This window comes from Passer domesticus, chromosome 10 (assembly GCF_036417665.1).
Source record: "Passer domesticus isolate bPasDom1 chromosome 10, bPasDom1.hap1, whole genome shotgun sequence".
Lineage (NCBI taxonomy): Eukaryota > Metazoa > Chordata > Aves > Passeriformes > Passeridae > Passer > Passer domesticus.
In genome coordinates this window covers 11,321,756-11,343,171 of record NC_087483.1, presented here as the reverse complement: position 1 = coordinate 11,343,171, position 21,416 = coordinate 11,321,756, and the positions used below count along the sequence as shown (strand labels likewise).

Here is a 21,416-nt window from a genome sequence, read left to right as displayed (position 1 = left end):
TGAAGTGTCCCCCAGGAAGCAGCAGCAGTTCCTCACCATGTGAGTGTGCCTTCATTCTCTGCCTCTCAGTGCTGAAGGGAAAAACTGCAAAACATTATCTGCATTATTTGCATTCTCTGCCCCTCAGTGCTGAAGGGCAGCTCTGCAAACCCTCCCGAGGAGCAGGGAAACACTGAGCAGCCCAGAGCAACCCCATCATCCAGTAGCTCTGCTGCTTCCCAAAACACAAACTTCTGAACGTCTTCTGATGTCAGGTGTAGAGGAAGGGATTCCAGATGACCTTGCCCCTGATAAGTCACAGCTGTGCTAATTACCAAAGAAGAGCAGCCTTGCCCTTAATGGGTTGCAACTGTGACTAATAAAGATAAGTCTAAGACGAGGGGTGGGTTGGCTGGTCAGGGAAGAACCTGAGGAAAGCTCTTGAGGAAGGAGATGCAGAAGGACTGGGCAGAAACAGGAGAGAAGCTCACTGTACAAACCTATCATTGACTCAGCCATCAGGGGAACAAAAAGTCTGAAGCAAAAACCCACACATCAAAAGGAAAATAAAAATCATTACAACCAAAACCACACAATGTGCATGTGTGTAAAATTGAAATAAGCTCTTAGTTTCTCCTAGAAACACTTAAAAAATTGCCAACTTTACTTATTTGGGGCAGAGGAAGGCCAGTTTGAGCTTCCCAAGAGCTGCAGCTCTTCAGGATCCAGCTGTTCCCAGGAAGTTGGGTCTGCAGCTGGAGCAGCCTGCATTTAGAGTCTGCACAATAAAACCTGCAGCCAGAGTCTGCCAGGGAAACCAAGAGCAGGAGCTGGCTGCAGCCAGAGTCAGTGAATAGCTTGGATAATTTTGGATAGTTTGGATAATAATTTTGGATAATCAGGATAACTGAATTGTAAAGAGGAATAAACCAGGGCCCTTTTCATACTGTGGTAAACAAGAAGTCTGTGTCTCAGCTCATTTTCATGAGAGAGCTGCTGCTACATTGTGATGCTGCAAAAGTGAGCCACATATCCCAAAAATGTAGTGTATGGAGAAGTATCAGAGTGAATGACCATTTTTTGGGTTACATTAACACCATTTACAAATTGTATTTTGTCAAGGTTGGATGGGGTCTCTGCTACTCTCACAGAGGTAGAAAGAAACCCTGAAGAGGCAGTGGGACACTGTGCATAAAGACTTTATTCTGCTATACATCAAAGCCACTAGTGTGAGGTTGATTCCAATGTGTTGTGCTGTGGAAAGCTGAGAACAGCTGGATCCTAAAGAGCTGAAGCTCTTGGGAAGCTCAAACTGCCCCAAACCTCCCTCTCCCCTAAATAAGTAAAGTTAGTATTTTTTAAAGTGTTTCTAGGAGAAAGTAAGCATTTATTCCAATTTTACACACACACATCGTGTTTTCAGTTGTAATGACTTTTTTTTTTTTTCCCTTCTGATGTGTGGGTTTTTGGTTCAGATTTTTTTGTTCCCCTCATGGCTGAGTGAATGATAGGTTTGCACAGTTGCTTAGCTGAAAATAGCTGATATTTGGTACTGGATTTGGGGAGGTACCATAAGTACTTGTCATGCATTTATAACTTTTCCAGGCATCATCTTCCTGCTGGCAGTAGGAACAGGGCACAGAATTAGATATTCCCTTGCTCTGGTCCAGGACAGGTGTTTTTTTCTGATTTTGTCAGGAGACTGTAAACATGGCCCAGGACAGATTAATCTCATGTAACAGCATTTCTAATTTGTCAGAGATGGTTTCTTTTCTTATGACTTTGGTGATGAACTTTGCCAGGGTATGGTTGGGGAGAGCAGCTGTGTTGTGTTCTTGACTTTATCCTGTTACTTCCTCAAGCAGTGACTCATAGGCAGTGATATGCCAACAACACACATTTTGCTTGTCTATGTAATAAAGCATTCTAAAATGCTTGAATTCCTTATTCCTTCCTGCTTTGTGTCCTGGAGTGAAAAATGCACAAGTAAATAGAGAAATAAATTAATTATTGACAGGATAAATGTGAAGACAAATCTGCTAGGTGAAGTTCAGCACCAGAATGAGAGACTGGAAAATAATAAATATCTCTTGTTCACATATTGTTAAGATGAAATCTTGTCTTGAATAGGAATTAGTGCTTATGGTGGGGAGGGGGGGAATTGAAATAATGAAGAGCTCCTTCTGAATGGACTTTTTAGAGCAGCATACAGTCTGTTAACCTTTCAGGGTTAAATATCTATTGGAGGTGCTGGGAGGAAAATGATTGCATTGCAGAGCCCTCAGTTCATGCAGCTTATTGACTGCACTTAGATCAGGGCACTGCCTGGAGGATTCATTTGCTTTCTGGAGTTTCTGCTCCTGCTGTCTCATCCCAGCACCCTTTTCATGAACAAAAGAGTAATACACACAGGGATAGTCACTTTGTGGATCTTCCGTGGGTTTTCTTGAAAAATGACTTGTTCATTAATTAGCAATGGCTCTTATTTGTATGTTTCTTCCTGTACTTCGCTTCTTTTTTTTTTCACAGAACACTGAATATGTAAAAGCCAAGGCAGCATTCTTTGCTATAGATATTGGTAAATGAGCAGCGGCAGGGAAAGACCAGGTGAGATTGGATACATCCTCCTGGTTTTAGACTTCCTAATAAAAAGGAAAGCTCTTGAGAAAATTTAATTTATTGTGAAGAGCTGAGAAGTCTTTGCCCATAGTGATATTTTGCTTGTGTTCATTGAGGAAAGAATATGTATTGTAATGAAAATGTGCAAAAAAGATCTTTGACTGCAATACTTATTATTTATTACTCATGTTAAGTGTCTTTCAGGATGTATTGAATCAGTAGGTTTTGTTTGCTTTTCTTTTGTAATCAGAGCACTATATCCACTTAAAATCTCTTTAGGAAACCTCCTGGGACAGGACTTCTCTGAACCAAACTGATAATGGAAATTGATGAAGGAAGTACACCACAGTGTTGATCTGAGCTGTAGCCTTTAAAACAATCACAGGAAATTTCAAGCACAAATGGGTTTTCTAATCATGTTTTCTGTAGGATTGCATCATATGCAGAGGGAAATAGCACATTACTGGAGTGTATTGCATGTCTAACTCAAACCAACAGCACCATTTACCTTGTGTCATTAAGTCTTACACAAATAGACAGTAGTCTCCCACAAGGGGAATATTTACTTCTGCTTGAAATATGAAGTAATAAGTCTAATAGAAGTAGGAAGGTGCAAAGTATTGTAAAGCTATTTCGTGTAGCAACAGAATTTCCAATAAGCCTGGTTTTTGTTCAGCAATCTGCAGTAAATAATTTACAATGATAATGGATATTGCAGAGTTTATGTTGGACAGAGGGGAAAAACATTATGCTATGGGTCATAATTAGCAGTAGACTTGATTCATGATATTTTTTTCTTTAAGGTATGTGAATTCAAAATAGATGGCAGGAACTCTTAAAGATTAATTGGAGTCTCAGCAGCATATATGCTTTTGATGTAGGAATGAATAAAGGAGAGTTTGGTAGAATTTGCCCCTCAGAGATTAAAGAGCAGGGGTTTGTTTACACTTTTTGACAGAAGGTTTGAAGTTAAGAAAACAGCTGCAGCAGATTTTCTGCACTGAGCAATGTGAATTGGTGGTGTGTGGTACCTACTTGGAAGGAATCAAGTTTGAGATTAGTATTTTGTTCCTGAAAAAAAAAATATAAGGTTTTTACTGTTTAAGCCCTGATTTAATTTGATCTCCATTAAAACATTTTTAAGAATGGACAAACTGGGGGTTAAGTTAATCACAAATTATTTGATTTATCCACAATCAAATTGCTCATTATTGTAGTGAACTTCCTTGGAACAAAATTTTATTTATTTCAAGTTCCTTTTTTTCCTTGAAGTTAAATGTTGAGAATTGCATAGAGAATGGAGTTATGGTTTTAACAATATAGGAAAATATTAAAATAGCTGAATATATATCTGTTTCTTCATAGTGTTTATTGGAAATGTGTTTGTTAAGGAATCCTGTGGCAGTATCTATAAATATTACATGTGACACCACTGAGTCATATTTTATGACACCTCTAGGTCATGGTTTTCCACTGATTAATCTGCATAGCTGAGATCTTGTTCTCCTCAAGGGCATCCAGCTGACTGCCAAAACGACAAAAAGAGGTGGTATCAAACCACAGGTAATTTCTGCCTTCTGGTCTTTAATTGGGGAAGTCTTTCTTCTGCTTCCTTAGTCCAAACTGGTGTATATTTCATTACCTAGCATTACATTTTATAAAAAAATTACTTTCATATCTATATCTTTTATTACTTTATAGCCAAGAATTTCCATTTCCATACACTTGAGCTAAAAAATATTACCTAAACCCTTTCCAGATCTTTTAAAAGTGGCACTTAGATTTTAAGAATTTTAAAAATACTACTTTTCAAAGTATTTATTATAGTACTTATTGCTGGGCGTGCAAAAGCATGTATCAGCTCCATTCATTGATTCAGATTATTTTACCTTCAAGAGTTTGGTCATACCTCTTTGCAGAGCTTCCTTCTCTGATCTTGAGAAAGTCTTGCTCCTCTGGCTCTTGTCTACCTTTGCACCTGTGCTATTGTTACTTTTAATATGTGACATTTTAATATAATTTGAGCTCTGTATAGATAGTTTTTCATCTCCATTTTTAGTTGTGCATGTTTTTCCCCTTTTACTACTTATAGCATTCAAACCTCTTCATAGTTTCATTAATTGCTATGGAATTTTGATTTCTCTTTCCATTGTTGTGCAGTAGTAGTACATCCATCCTAATATGAATATTAATTACATCCCTGGCTATGTCACTTCTGTTTTTCTTGCAATGCTGTGATAACATCATCATCTTAAAATTGACTTTTAATGCAGAATAAATGTTTACCTCTCCTCTGTTGTCAGAATATGTCCAAATGCAGTTCAGATTTTTTGTAGGCAGAGTACAGCACTATTCCACGTCTTTAGGCAATAATTTAAGTTTCCTGATCACTGTAGTAAATAATGGTTTACCTGTTCTGTCTCCCAGTTTCCCTGCTACTGCTGCCATAGGGACCTTGGTTCTGGACAAGATGCATGGATCATCATGGAAATAGGTTAAAAATAGGGACTTTGTTGTTGCTTGTCATTGGTGAACCTGCCAAAATTAGAGATGGCTGTGTTGAAAGATAATGAGGAATCCATGAGGAACTAACACAAAGGGAAGCTGTGGGGGCTTCCAGAATAGTGCCACTTGCTGGAGTCTTTGAAGTTCTCACTCAGAAAGGAGCACATTTCTTTATCAAAAATGGCCTCTTTCATGGATATTTGTAGACGTTTGTTGGAGAGAAAGGTTAGGGTGAGGGTTTAAAGCATTTTATTTCTCTAAAACTTCGGTGTCATTCATTTAAAGTGAAATCTCAAAAAGGATATGGTGAATTTTTTTCAGAAACTGAGGAATAACAATGACTGAGAAGTTTCACTTTTAATTTACTCTGGCTTCTCTGACAATCTCTCCTTCTTTAACCTTATTAGCTGGAAGAGAGGAAACAGCTATCCAAGAAACAGCAGAGAGAAATTGATGGCACTTTAACTCCCCGCTAATACCTTTGTGAATGAAGAGGTCTTTTGAAGACAGACTGCAGTAATCAGATGGCAGATCCTCTGATAGTCAGGCTCTTTTAATGACTTGGATCCTGAGGGGTCATGGCTTCACAGCTGGAGAAAAAGTATCATTTCTGGAGGGACATGAGTTCTCCTGCCTCAGAAGTCATCTTCAATTCCTGGATGACTGCTCTGTAATTGAGCTATAAGAGCAGCCGTGTTGGTTCAATAGAGACATTTTTATAGAGAGCAGAGTGCCATTAATCCCTTAGAGGTACAAATATTCTGCTGGCAGAGTGTTGTTACATGGCACCGTCTCCCCAGGTCAAGGGTAGGGGAACCAATTACAGAAGAAAAAGATGAGAAGTGTAAGGAGGTGGCAAACAGCTCAGTGAGCTGCTTGGTGCTCAGTGTAGCAGAGTTATGCAAATATTGCCTTTGCCAGGTCCAGATTAGAATGGAAGTTAATAGCCTAAGGCTATACCCTAGTAGTGCCTCCCTCCATCTTTCAGAGCTGTTAATGATGCACTTGTTTGGAGGAAAATTTTCTTTTCATCTTCAGTTATGATTTACCAGACTGTTACTTCATGCCAAACACTTCTGTGGAGGTTTGAGCTTTATCATTTAATCCCACCTTTTTTCTTTGCTATTCTCTGTCTCACAAGCTTTGCTATTATTGATACTGCCAACAGTAACAGGAGAGACTTCTCTGCAGGCAAGCTCAGCAGAAAGTTCTCCTGGATAACTGAGTAACAACTGAAGTGATCTTTGTTCAGATTTTCTGTCATAGCTGAATTAAAGAAGGTACTATGAGGGACCCAGGCTCTTAAGATTACCTGCCTAAAGGTGTATATCTAATGTTCCTTCCTGTACTTCCTACTTTCTTCCCTCTTCTGGATGTCTGTTCAGCATTTCTATAGCAGACTCCTTTCCAAACAGTGGAAAAAGGCACTTTGGTCATGTTCAAACTCTGCTGAAAATATGAGAAGCTGCCTGCTGAAGGGTGCAAGTGTTGGGTGAGCATATGACTGCTCCCAGGAATCCAGCAGGGAAAGACTTTGATTACAGTGTGCAGTCGCTGCAATCTGGTGACACCCTCCTGTTCCTTGTGGGTGTGTCTGGCTTTTGGAGAGTATTCAGTCTTTTGGAAGTCTCAGCAGAATATGAAGCAGATGTGGCTGCAGCTGTTCTCTGCAGCCCCTGCAAAGGAGGATTGCATAGGCCACAGGGAAACTGAGCCAACCCATCCAGATTTCCCCCTGTCTATATGACTTTAAAAGAAAATATTTTTTTTTAATCTATTGCAATCTGTTTTCTGCCCCTCAATAAAACTCTGATTCAAACCAATGAGAGGTACCACTGCAGAAAGTTATAGTAGGAAGAGCTGGTCTTAAATGATGTTGAAAACACTGTGAGTGTTTTCAGAGCTGGATGTAATACACTCCAGAGTGTACAGTTTCCCTTTATGAAACATGCATGACTCGTATTAGCTGCTGTTTATTGCGCCTCTGGTTAGTGCTCAAGTGGTAACTGAATAATTTAAAATCGCAGATGTGAGTCATTAACTCTCCTGTCTTCTACAGTTTTATCAGAAACTGACCTCTCCAAGTCTGTCTGCAAAACAGGCCCAGGGAAACAATAGGGAAGCTTTTGCTGGTGCTCCTAGCTGTTCTGTAACCAACTTGATTTTAAAATACAATTCTTACACGGCTTCTAGAACCTTTTATCAAGAGCTTAGTCACAGCACAACATTCACAAGAGATTGTCTTGTGTTATTGTCAGTCTTAATGCTCTCCCTGGCTTTGGGGGAAATAAGGCCTGTCTTCTCTTGGTACACGCTGGTACTCACCATAGTTTCAGCACCACAAATTTGGCACAGAATTTCTTCTCCACTTACTAAATACTTTTGGTCCCTACATTTATTGTTTTGCTGGAGGAACATGCTTTAGAGGCTTGAAATATGGCATTTGACTGTCAGTTGTAAAAGTCTGACAGGATGGATGTAGATGTTAAAAGCAACCATAATATTCAAATTTCCTAAGATCATTATTCCATGATCTTATGGGGAGTACTTAACTCTGATATTCAGTGTAATGACAGTGATTTTACAAAACCAAGAAGCAAAGGACAGATTACATTTTTTCTGTACGACTTTTTAAAAATAGGATTTCTGAGTAGGTTTAAGCTCAACAGCACAGTGCTTTGTTCCTGTCCACAATTAGAGCAGTGACTGGGTGTGAAATAACAGAACAGGCTGTAAAAAATATTGATTGGTGGTTTATCTTCCAAGGAGGGATTAATGGGCAAAAAGACTTGCCATCCTCTTGGTTTTTTTCCAGAACAGGGTCTAAAGTGGGAAATTGTTCTAAGATTTTGTGGACTGTAAAATGATGGCTTTGATAATTTAAGTTCCTGTAGTTGGTTTACTTTATAAATATGTACATATGAAATACAATATAAACATAGTGCTATGTGTGTATAATATACATGCCCATCTATAAATCTGCATTTAACCAGCAGATTTTTTTGATATTATTTTATGATTCTTTTAAAAGGTTGTGATCTGTTAACCTTTACAGTATTTGTTCATAAAGTAGTTTAGTTGCAGAGCAGAAAGATTTTATTAGCCTTTGTGTGTTGCCCATTTTCTTGATGTTTCATCTCCTTGCCCTGGCTGTCAGAGCCTCCTGAGCTGGCTACAGAGCCCAGCCTCATCAGCAGGACACTTACAATGTGAGACTAACCTTGAAAAGTGACTTTCTGTATCATGCCCTTAGTTAGTTAAGTTGTGAAGAACTCGTGTGAGTGCCAGAGGACAAGTCCTCCTTTGTTGGCTGTGTATCCATGATCCTTGGAATATGAGTAATTACGTAGTGAACCCTGCACTGAGGAAGAGTGAGTGTGCTATTTCCAGAGCCAAGGCTCCCCTGGGATGTGCAAAGTGTGCAAAGTCATCTTGATGTGCATGGCCCAGACGTTCAGGTAGGTCTGAAAGGCCCTGAGGCAAGAGCAGCTGTAGGGTACCACAACATCTGCAGCTTTTAGTAGCTGCTGTTCCGGGCTGAAATTGATTTCTTTTCTTATTTTCAGTTCATACCTTCCCTTCCTGGAAAGCAAACACTTGACTAACTCACTGTGTGTGCAGCTCCCCTCGTGACACCCTCAGGCAGTGGTTTTATGCTTTATAGATTTGGGAAACTGGGAAGTGGAAGGTTACAGCAAATTATTTGTTCAAACTTCCACAAGTAATTAGAGAGTACTTGAATTACTGCCTGCTTGTTTGGATAGTTATTTGGATAGATATGAGCTCCAAAAGAGCCCAAAACTAGGAAGCAGAAAAATAGTAAATAGGGCAGCATGTTAACCCTTTTTGCACACAATTTGCAGAAGTACAAATCTGCATTTTGAAGGTGAGTCCCAAGAAGTTTGGCCATGTTATCAAGGGCAGTATAGACCCTAAAGTTTGGCAACTCAGATCTGTTCTCACCATTTTTTGGTAAAAAAATATTACTTAGAGAATAATTTTTACATATTTACTTAGAGGATCATTTTTATCTGCCTCTTTCCTTAGAGCATCTTGTGATGGGGTAAGAGAAATTTAATCTATTGGCACCCAAAGAATTCAGGGAGAAATAACCTGAAAGAACTGTAGAGGTTGAGAAATTGCATGGCTTAGAGGTGTTACAGCTGCTTCCCACAGAGGAACACCAAAGAAATGGGAGGATTTTGGTGTGGGGAAGGAGTCCAGATGATCTGGAGTAGCATGGTGACTTTCTCTGACACAAAGGATGATTGCAGCAGTAAATTGGGGGGCAGCTGACCATAATCAGAAGCTGCTGGGTGTGATTCCATCTTACTGAATGTGCATGGCATGAGAAAATGGGAGATGCAAAAGTAAAAATAACTATTGATGAGCAGGACAGGAAAACAGAGCAGCAAATGATCACAGACAGGAAGGCTTCTGGAGCCTTCTGCTAGTTGTGACCTTCCCCATATAAAAGATACTTTTACTGGGTAGCTGACGTAATTTCCTGGTGCTTTTGAATTGCCAAATGTACCAGTAGTGGAAGACTGTTTCATCATTTGTTTGTCTGTTTTGGGGTGGTTTTTTTTTGGTTTTTTGTGTTTTGGTTTTTTTTGTTGTTGTTGATGGAATCCCTATTACTGTAAATGCAGATTCCTGAATCATGAAGAATTTTATTTGTACAGGCAGATATCCACCCCCCACCTCCAAAAAAACCCCAAAAAACAAAAAAAAAAACCACCCTATTTTCTCCCCTGCCTCTAAGCAGTGTAAATGACCCAAAGATAGTAAGTGATACTTACTTATACACAGCAAGTGATGCTTTTTCAGCTGGAACTCATGAACTGAGGAAGAAAATCACCCCAGTAATCTATCCAAAATTGATGTGAATCAAAAACATGTTCTTGCTAGGATGGCTGTCACAAACAATGCTTGGAGAAAAGATAGATGTACATTCCCAGAACTGGAAAACATTCAAATTAGGTTAAAAATTCATAGCATTTTCTAGGGGAATTTTTATTTTGCATACTAGCTAAAGAGCTTAACTTGAAGTGGAATTTTGTACATGAGTGGACAGAAAATACCTCTAAATATTTAGAAGAAAATGTGGTCTCCACAATCAGGAGTTTCGCAGAGACTGAGTGTAATGTTAAGTTAATGGTGATGACACTTGCTATATTGTAGTGTTCCACTTTATTTCCTCTCCATTGCTTTTCAATGGCTCAGTATGCTTTTATCATCACACAGTGCAGGGCTTCATTGCACCTCGCTGCCCTTCCCAACATTTTGCCATTACTTGCAACAGTAACTTAAAAACAAAAAAAAAATGCTGATTCTTTTAAAGCATCTATTGATAAATATCAACAATGAGATAAGATTATCTCCTAAAAGAAGGAGGTTTCTAAATGGAGCAGTCTGTTCCTTACCCTTTTAATATATGGAAATAGGAATAGGAAAAGAGAATAAATGAAACAATTAACTTAGAAATTCACACTTCCCTTTGAATGCAGCTTCAGACAGCAGCATTGAGTACATCTGTCTCTTAATTCCTTTTGCTTAAAGACCAGTTGTTTTCCTAAAAATGTCACCAGAGCAAACCCATGGTAGCAATATATAGGTGCTTCAGAAAATGCCTTCAAAGAATACAGGAGCTGCACCTCTCTAACAACCTAAAAGATGCCACTGAGAAAGATCAATGTAGTCTAAATTTCTAAAAAAAATGGTGCAGAGAGGCTTGGGCAACCTTGGTTGTCACACTACTGCCTTCTGGATCTAAGAAGACAAAGCAATTTTCTAGTTAAGGAAGGATCTGCATCATGTGTCTTTGTTTCTTTGTCACAAGTACTGTCACTCAATGGAAATACTACAAATATTTAGCATTTTCCAAAGATGAAGACCAACAATCTATAGGCAGGTAGTTTTATGTAATGTATCATGCTGGTTTTAGAAAGTGCAAAGAAGGATTATTTCCCTTATTCTATGACACATTCCAACACGGAACATTTTACTGAAACGTTTGTGGGGCTTATGTTAGTTCAGCACACACCTCATTAAACCATAAAACGTGTTAAAACCACAATGAAAATAATAGTTATCATTTTCTTAGAGGCACTTAGGTTGATTGTAGCTCCAGGAAGATGGGAACTGATGCCTTGTGAAGGCTGACCTAGAACAGAGGCCAGAGAGAGTTAAAGAATAAAGTAGGGATTTATTAAAAGGATATCCTCAATGGATCCACCTTGGGCAGCACAAGAGCCCAGCCAGGGCTGCACCCAAGATGAACCAAAATGGTCACAAAATGGACAACTGGTCATGGGGTCTCTCACTTTTATAAGTTCTGGTCCGTTTGCATATTGGAGTTAATTGTCCAATTACAGCTTTAGCCCATGAAGTCACATCCTGCTTGTTTTTCTCTCTTCAGTCCATGTTGTTTGTGCTCTTGGGCCTGAGATTTGGATCATTTGTCCTTAGTCCCCAGCTAGAGAAGGAATTGTTTTGTCTCCCTACTCTGTGCAGAGCTCACGATCCCCTCATATGAAGCTCAGAATTACACACTAAAGCAGCACAGAATCTGAAAAATATAAAAGCCAAAACCTGAGGCATCAGTTGATGGCTCACAAAGGATCAAATTTATTTTATTGGTTTAAAAAAGAACTAGGTGTGAATTTGCTGGTTTTGAGATTAGCTGTAGTTTTCCAAAAGAGTTCATGTTACTCCACCAGGACCCTGTAAGAGAAGAATCATACTATTTACTTTTAATGTGAGAAAATGTCCGAGTGAGAAAAAATTCCCTTCCATTTTGATTTTCAGCTAATATCTTTAAAGCCTTCCAGCCTGACTTGTCCAATCCATTTCATAAAGGGGTGACAGGAGATGGAGGTTTAGCAGCACTTCAAGTGTCAGTAAAACTTCAAATGGATTGTTGTTGTTTTGGCTGATGGCACACAGATTAAACAGACAGGAAGTTCTTTGGGCTTTAGTGCTTTTAGGTGAGACAAGGAATTGAAGAATGTGATTTCCTTGTCTGTCTCTGTCTTTTTGGGTCAATAATAATGAACTTCCTTTGAACACCATTGCATGCTTGGTAGATTTGTCATCATCTTGAGTAGATCCAGGATTTTTTTGTTCCAAGTGTGTAGCCTGCCTTGCCCCTCAAGGAAAGCCAATATAAGCCATTTCTATGAAACTCTTAAAAATGCAGGTTTGGCGTTTCATTTATGGCTGAAATTCCATGCATTGGTTGGAATGCCATAAATAGTTACCCTTTTTATTGACTGGGCTCCATATCAAATGGGAAGTTTTCTGATAGTGTTCATGGAGAAAAATGTGGCTGCTTTTGTTATGGCTTTGAGAACATACAGAATGCAAACCTCATAACTTCTCACTCCATCACTCAGCTGAGAAAACCTAATGTTTTGCAGAGACTGAAAATATATTAGCTTTCTTGCAGCTGTCATCTTGTATACTTCTGGGCTTTGTCTTTAATCTGTGGAATAATCTGTTCTTCCTTGCAGACTGTGGAACTGTTTTTCCTTGAAATGAGACTGAAATCTTAATGATGCTTGGTAGTAAAATTCACCTCACAGCATCAGCTCAAAAAAATTGTTCTATGCTGATTTTTGAAATTTAAAAATTAACTTCTGAGACAAGCAAGAAGTAACCAGTGCTACTAAACATACTGGGGGGGAGGGGAGAAATCAGTGAGGGAAGGTGGAAAATTTAAATACTGCAGTAATTGCTCATACTTTAATTTAGATTCACTTACTCCAGAAAGGTCAAATAACTATTTTAAATTCTTCTGTCAGTAAATTGCTTTGAAAATTATAACCTGGGAAACTCATTGGATAAAGCCATACCCAGAGCAGAGAGAACCATTTTATTTGAAATGTTTTCTAGTTTAGCTGGCTCCCTATGCTAGAATTTTTGTTTGTTCTTACACTAAAGCAAATATAGATTTTTGAAGCAGAGTTGACATGTTCCACATAATGAGGACATGAGATGGAACTATTATGATTTTATGAGAACAATGGGATTATTTGAAATAGTTGTAAGTTTTCCTAAATTATACAAAACCATAAATTCTCTTTGATATTCTAGTACATTTTAAAGTATACTTACACAAAACAAAGAAAACAAACCAGACTGTTGTGAGAAGGAATCTAATAGCTTTTACAAGTAACAAGATAAGACACAAACCACATAGAACTGCAGTCTTTACTACCTCAAGAAAGAATTTCAAGATTAAAAGTAGTGATTAAGATCCTACAATCTATTTTTAAATGTATGCAGGCAATAACCATTTTGTGATTTAGCAGATCAGTTAATATGAAGTCAAGCTCTCCCTAGGATTATTCAGAGCTATTACTCTGTTCTCTAGAGATTTTAGACTACATGTTTTTTAAAGGTAAACTGTACAAAGCAGGCATTACTCAAATAATTAAAATAACAACCCAAACACTATTTTTCCTCTTAATTTAATTACCTCACCCAGACCTCCATAATTAACAGAGACAAGAACTCATGTCAGTAAAATATAGATGTTCTGAAAGACTGAAATGATACTTCTTACTCCTAGAGTATACTTTTAACATCTCTGTTTAAGAATCCCATGAGATGATCACTGGAGAAATAGATATTTTTCACTTTTGTTTAATGTTTCTTTCCAATTTTTTAAGGCCTTTCCTATTGTTTCAAACTTATTTTCATCCGGAGGTGGAAAACTGAGATGTATTTAGATTTATCTTTTTATTTAGGAAAGTTTGAAAGCAATTCTGGGGGAGGTACTTGGGTGCTCAGAGGTTGTCCAATTGCTGTGTCATGTTGCCTGCTGACCCTTCGTTCTCCATTAAGGAAAAAGGGAAAAAAAATTCACCACAAAAGCAGTACAAAGCTTATAGGAAAGACTAGAAGAATTGTGCCTAACCAGTCTTTGTGATTTTAGTTTATTCAGTATGAGACCAGTACTTCATCCCCCACTCCTAGACTGTTAGAATCAGGAGGCAGACAGGAATCTATGCCAATATTTTTGTTTTCCAAGGTAAGGATTACACAATCTTTTCCTATGTGTCCGTATGGATGTGTACATATAAATGGGAATGTATATTTGTCTGCAGGCAGTGACAGGAATGTAAAGCAGTTATTTTAACGTGGACAGCACAGAGACACAATCTGTGTCCCCAGCTGCTCAGTTGAAAATAGTAGTACAGACCAGCTAGGGTCATTCACTCAACCAGGATTTCATATTTTGGAGGTCAAAAACTTAGACTTTCTGATGGGAGAGGTAGAAATAAAGACATGCAAACTATTTTTTGTTTGCCTCATTATGCTGCTGCGCCTTTCCTCTGTGTTCTTATGTTTTTTCTTTGCTTGTTTTTATTTATTCCTAGTTATACTTCAGTGGCCTACTAAATGTGTTCTTTTCAAGAATATTTATCTTTCCTTGCTGCTTAATTCATCTAAATATTTAGACATTGCTATATTCTCAGTCAGTAGGCACTTGGCTAATCTATACAAATTCATCTCATTTATAAATTATTCCTTCCAGCTCACTGCCAGCTCACACGCAACAGAATGCAAAGCAAAAGTGCTTCAAACCTTATAAATCAGCAAACCAAGAACAACAACTCTTCTTATTAAAGTGTATCAGCTTAAGCCAAAGGAATAGAAACTTTAATTTTTCATGAGGAATCCTGAGAGAATTTGGCAAAGCAAAACAAGTGACCGTTCCTGCACTGATCAGCCCTTTGAAGTGCTGGAGGTCACTGCTGCTTTTTTGTCCCTTTCCACTTCTGCTTCAGACCTGACTAGTAGTTTAGACCCAGTGCACACAGATGGTGACTGGGAGAATTTGAGGTAGAAGATGCCCCTGTGCCCACAGAAGAGCAGATGAAGGGTCCAGACCCTCAGGTAGTAGCAAATGTATGGTAGGGAGAGGCACCAAATATCCCTTTGCACGATATTAGAGACATGGTGGCACTTTTCTGCCTGAGGGCAACCTGGTAGCTTTTCAATTATTGAGAGCCTTCCAATTTAAAGAAACAAACAAAAACCCATTGCAACACGAACACAATTACAGAATTCAAAAGCTTTTCAGCATATTTTATTTTCACACTTAGGTTTTTTTGATCCCTTAGCAGCAACAGCAAAATATTACTGTGAGATGTGTTTGAGCTTTATGAAGAGTTTTCTTTACTGAAAAGCTTTAACACATACGCCTGGGTTTTAAGAGTTTGGAGGATTTTCCTCATTAAACAGACTTCCTGGAGGGGAAAATAGGTAAATAAATAGACGAAATCCCTGATTTTTGCTTGCAAATATCCACTGCAGGAGAAGATAAATAGCAGTATGATTCATGCTTCATTATTTAGTGACTATCAAGCTTACTTCTTGAGATTATCCCTTCTTAGAGTATTTGAGCTTGGTTTGTCTCAATATCAGTTTAACTGTGCTGTAAGTAAAGAAAACTTGAGGTTCTTCTTGATATTTAAGAGCAGTGGAGTAAAGTCAATGGTGTGGAAATAATATTGGTGGGCAAAATCCCTGAAATCAACAGGAATGCTCCAAAAAGCATTTGTGGCTTTGGCTCAAAAGTGTCTCTGTGAGTTTTGGAGGAAATTTGCATGCACATCGATTTGCTCATGCAGATGTCTGTTCTGTATTCAGAATCAACAATTGCACACATCAGCCACTGTTTTCACTTGCAAATGGTTACTGTGCATATGGATTTTATAGGAGCTTTATGGAAACAGGCCCTGTAACAACAGCCAACAGCATCTCCTGTTTCAGTGGTGTTATTCTACAATGATCATTGCTGCCCCGGTTGCCTGAGAGATGTCACATTTGATTTCTGAAATTGCAGGTTTGTGTATTACTTTAACAGTAATACACATCACAAACAGTGGTTCCGTGATGAACGTGGGGTGGGAGCTTGAAAGCCTAATGTCTGCCTGGGTTTAATAATGCTTAGGTGTTTAGTCATCTGAAAAACATAAGATGGAACCTCAGATGTAAGCCAGGCTCTCAAGTCAGCCAAGCATATCAGGTATCAGCAGCAGGACTTGATGGCCACTGCTGTGAGACAGGTCTCAGCCCACCCAGTGGGTCATAATTCCCTTTAGGAGCAGCCTCTCTTCACCAGTTACAGGAATCAAGGGACATCAACTCCACCTTTTGTCTGGAATGAGCCTAATTACATTAATTTCATCTGATATGCTTCTTTGTATGAAATGTTTTATTAAGAGCACCAGATATTTCTATAGGAGCCTGAACCTTTCCTCTGCAAGAATGTGGGAAGTAGAAGAGGCTAGACTAAGTAAGGAGGAGTAAAAGTGAAACTTCACCTTTTGCTTTCCTTCATTGCAATTTAGGAAGCTGATCCTTGCAAAGATGATAGTCAGCTTTTTTGGCATTGCCACCTGGAAGACAAATTTTGCCATAGTGGTAGTGAGAGTCCTGCACCACTGGCAGATCATTGCAAACACAGGGGAATCCTCCTGAAGCAGTCTCCCCTCAGGTCCCCCCAGTCCTTCTGGGAATTTGCTGTTTGTGACAGCCAGCTCGGCTGGGATGCCCTTGCTGCCCCTGAGGGGCTGACTCAGTGTGCTGAGGACAGGAGGAACTGTTTCCATGCAGATTGGATCTTGGGGCACCAGCCTGCCCTCAGTGAGTAGCCTGGCTTGCAGCATGAGGTGGGAGCCAAGCCACAATGGTACCCCAGTCATTTACAAACACATTTAGCTTGGGTTCAAACCCATAAACATAAAATAAAGCTGTTTTTTTTCTGAATCAGCTCACAGCTGCAGTGGCTGACTCTGCCAATGGCAGCCATCACATTTGTCTTTGTCTGTGCAATGCCTTCTATCCCTGGATCAAACAAAGAGGGGCTTTATATATCATTGACTCCCTCTGCTAGCTGGGAGCACCAAGCCTGGGCTGCATTTGTCACCCAGGCTGACAGGAAGCACATGGATATAGGTGCTCCTTGGTGCAGGCAGACATGTGCTGCTGACAGAACTGGAGAAAAATCTAAGGGTGCTCTGATTCCTCATCCTCTCTGAGTGTGGCACTTAATGACACAACTGGAGCAATTTGGTTTTATTATGTAGAATAGAGGAGGTTATTTAATTTCATAATATTTGGATTGGCTGTCTGTGTCTTGTTAACATCTTGGGGACAGGCTGGAAATCCTTTTGTTCATCAGGTCTAGCCTTCAACTTGCAGAAAGGTGGTGGTGCAGAAGCAGCTGGAGGAGCTTGGTTCCTTTTCCACACAGTGCTCTGGAATGATGTGGCTTGTCCCAGAAAGGCCTTGAGGTTTCCTGCTGTGAGTTCATCCAATGCTTGCAATCTTTAGCCCCTCATGGAAAGCAGCTCAATTCTCCTGTGAGAAGGAGGCAGATAAAAGAGCAAAGAGATAACTTCAAATAACTTTAGAACTGCCACGAGACAGATGCCTGTGCAGCACAGGAGAGCTGCAGATGTTCAGGAGGGAAAGAGAAGTTCTTGGCTTGCAGATTCTGCCTCCATTCTATAAAAGCTGCAGGGGCAGGGCACAGCAGCAATGCCCTGATCCCTGCAGTTTGTGCTGGGAACATGAAGAACACAGGGCTGGTGGCTCAAAGGCCACCTGGTCTGTGCTCTTAATGAGCCATGGGATGGGCAAGTGAAGGCATCTGCTGCCCTCCATGGTTTTACTGGAATGGGTCTCATCCTTACTTTCAGTTTTAAAAATATCTGACAGATGTTAGAAAGGTGTTAGGTTTTTCCTTTCAATTATCCACCTGTAATTTCATGTAAAATTGTAAGATGAGTAAAAAAAAAAAAACCCCAAGGAAAGTGGATGCAGCAATTGCTGCAACAACAAGGGTGCTTGATAAGTGAACAAGTATCATTGAGATGATCATGCATCCTGACAGAGTGAACAGGGATCCTGGTGATGTTACTGAGTTTAGTAAGTGCTGTGTTAATCTATGGTCTTTCTTTAGGAAATTTTTATATATCAGCTTTTTTTTTTTTTTTGCTTGCAATAGCAATTACAAGAAAACCATAAGCACTGAGGTCAGATAGCTGCCTTTAATTCCAAAGATACTCAAACTCAGATGAAATTTCCAGTCAGACTGCACACTCAGTTCAGATAAATATCAGGGCCTTCTAATATTTTTCATTCCCTAATGCATCAACAATTGAGTGTGAAATACCTGGCACAGTAGTCTTAGTCTGAAATTACTTTACAGGGTGTTCTCATCTCTTTGAAGTACATATTGCTAATGGAAGCACTAAGGGGTGAAATATTTAAAAGAATGGGAAAACTCCTCAGCAATTCCATTTTGCCAGTAATTCAAAATTGCCAGTAGCTTGGATTTCCAAGATATAGTCCTCTCTAAAACTAAGGATGGCACTAGACTATTCTGGACTGATCTTAATTACTTTGAGCAAACTCATTTTCCCATAGAAAACACTGTGATCATATCAGCAAGCACCAAAGAGGTGCAAAGAGCACTTTTCCTCCACACCCTGCACATTATCTGTCCCTTTAGTGGAACTGAACAGAACATTTCTAGCCATGAAAACTGCAAAACAAATCTTGGAAATCCTTATTTGTGTTAGTGGCTCCTCTTCATGTAGAAAATCACATTAAGGACTGTCAGAGAGATAATTACCATGAAAAAGAACCTCTGCTGTCCTTCTACATCTCTGTTTCATTCAGTAGAGTTTGAATGGTTTCTTTCTCTCCAGTTGTCTGCACTTTTCCATTGTGAAATCTTTCTATGGTCTGAATAAAAGAAGAAATTAAATTGTAAGAAAGTGTTGAGGTTACGTTGAAAGCCTTGTAATGCGAAAATTTCTATCACAAAACAAACGTCTCCAATTTGATATAAAAGCCCCAAATATCTTTATGCCCCTTGCATCTGCATTGTGTTTGCAGACATTTACCTTATTTGTCCTTCAAAAGCATCAAAGAATTAAGCTCAAATTCTGCTTTGTCTCTCTTCCTCTTTGTTTTTTCCTCCCTATTGAACAATGATATTTTGCAGTGTTTCATATATTCTGAACAGTAGATATCATTCAAGTTCTGAAAATCTAGAGGTAAATATCTTCCCTTTATTCCTTCCATTCCATACCTTGGATAACTTCATTATCTCTAGATAGACATTTTACACTCAGCATGTTATTAATTGCAGTGCCATCTATAGGGGAATAATTTAAAGAGGTTTTTCTCCTGAGTTTGAGAATATCTATGGGATTTAAATATGAAATGCCAGGATTCATTTGAATTGTGCACTGGGTTGCTATATGTACTCAGTTTGTTTCCAGTATAAAATGCTACTTATTTTAAGGTGAAGTTTTTGGATTGGTTTCATTGTCTCAAGTAGTAGATGACAATATTATAGGAGTGTGTCTATATAATGGCATTAAATTGCAAGTCTTTACCTTCTTCTGACTTCATAAAATAGTGAAGTATCTGTTTCTAATGCTTTTACTTGATACTTGGCAAAAGAAGTAATCTTAAACTATTGTTTTTCTCATATATGTGCTATTTTTTGTACAACTATAAGCTTTTAAAAAGTCTTTTTTATCACAAATGTAGTAGAAAAATGTTGGAATTGTCTGCTTTTGACAGTGATGTTTTCATATAACTGCAGTGTGAGTTGTCAGCCAGTTTTGTCCAAAACCCAGCGAGAGACAGAAATTATATTCTGTTATATGAAAAATAATTTTACGTACATCTGTAGTGATTTTTGACAGCTCAAGTTGATATCTAAATCTTAGACACTTTGGTTCAGTTTTTAAAAATCTTAAAACACAAAGGCACTCAAGATGTAAAAAATTATATTTCTTAAGCTTTTACAGATTGTTTTCCTTTGTCTTCCAGTCTGTTTCCAGCTTAGTAAAATTTATGGGTGTGGTGGTGTTTAAATCATGTAATTAGGTAGGAATATAAAGTCCCCATTTATTTTTGGAGTTTTTGCCTTACATATTGTCAGGTGGCCACTCAGGACAATGTTCTTGGCTTTTGAAGTTACTGATTTGTCCTTAAAAATGGTAAGAAGCAGAAGGTGTAGGAGACACAGATTAGGTTAGAAGCTGAAATATTCATAAATAAGGCAGAGTATCATGCAAGAAGTTTGGACAATTTGCCTTTAGCTGGAGACATATTCAGTGTGGCTGAATAAATTTATGTGATGCCAAAGAGAGACTCTGGAAATACTTAAGGGATAATTTGTATAAAGTGTGGGTTTTGTGTCCAGTCAAGGTCACTGGCTTCTTGGGACTAAAAAGTGTGAAAGCACTGAGTAAAAGGATCACAACTCATGGCCAAGGGAGCTCACAGTTTAAATTTCTCCACAGGAATGGAGTGCATTGGCTGTTGTGCAACAGGCTGGGAAGGTGAAGCAGTGAAGTGAAGCAGAGCAGTGGCTCAGAGAACCATGTATTTTAATAGCTCTCCTCAATGTGTGCATATTGAAATGACAAAGGTTTCCTCTCAAGATAAAGCTCTGAAATGTTCATTTGAAGTCTGTCTGCTCAGGCTTTGTCCCCCTTATGGGTTTTGCATAGCACTCAGAGGCAGAAGTAAATTAGGGTAGGGGATCTGGTGTTCAGTACTTATTAAAATATTCATTAATGTGTGAGAAAATCCTCCCTGTTTTAAATTTTCAACTGATGCTAAAACAGAAGTCGAGGCTGTCTCTCTATAAACAGGGAACTAAATGCCTTTCAACAGGTACAATAACAAAAATAAGATTAAGTTAATTATGCAAGGAAGTGTACTTTGGATTCTACTATCACAAGATGTGCTGCATAAATTCATGTCTCAAGGGACAAGAACTTCTGCAGTTCATCATTTGGAGGTTACAGAAGAGAAAAAGAAAAGAAAAAAAAAGAAAAATAAAGGCTTGGGAGTATTTTTGGTTTACTGTGGCTGTGACCCATACATTTGCCACTGCCAAGAGAAAACCAGAGCACTTTTCATGTAGCATGTAGCAGGCATGGAGTTTTCTGGCATAATCCAAAAAATCCTGTAAAAGCCATGGATATGCTTTCATTTACAGCAGTGTTAACAGTCCCCTTGAAACTATATACATCCCTTTGTTGGACTGGATAACAAAAACTGCTAGGAAGGAAAGTATCTCTGTTAAAGACATGTTCAAATAGTTTGCTAGGCTTGTTTAGATTATCAAAATTAAGGAATTACAAGCATATCTTTCAATTATATCAGTGAAGAAAATACCAAGATAAGGCAATAAGTAGTTGGGTTGAAACACTGGTACCGAAATAAATTTGTTTAATAAATTGAACTTGATTTTGTTAAAA

At 38.7% G+C, this 21,416-nt stretch overlaps 1 protein-coding gene and 1 long non-coding RNA gene across 3 annotated transcripts in view; one reads left to right on the top strand and one right to left on the bottom strand.

Moving 5' to 3' along the window:
• Positions 1 to 4,055: 4,055 nt before the first annotated feature.
• LOC135308597 (uncharacterized) lies at positions 4,056 to 20,694 on the top strand. Its single transcript, XR_010368980.1, has 2 exons — positions 4,056 to 4,161; positions 20,451 to 20,694. It is a non-coding gene; the product is annotated as an uncharacterized LOC135308597 (long non-coding RNA).
• ZNF804A (zinc finger protein 804A) overlaps positions 15,173 to 21,416 on the bottom strand; it is a 225,826-nt gene continuing 219,582 nt past the window's right edge. For both annotated transcript variants that reach the window (XM_064433769.1, XM_064433768.1), the window contains 2 exons: positions 18,761 to 18,873; positions 15,173 to 17,481 (listed from right to left, as the gene is read on the bottom strand). The gene's annotated coding sequence lies outside the window, so the exon portion shown is untranslated. The remainder of the gene's footprint in view (positions 17,482 to 18,760; positions 18,874 to 21,416) is intronic.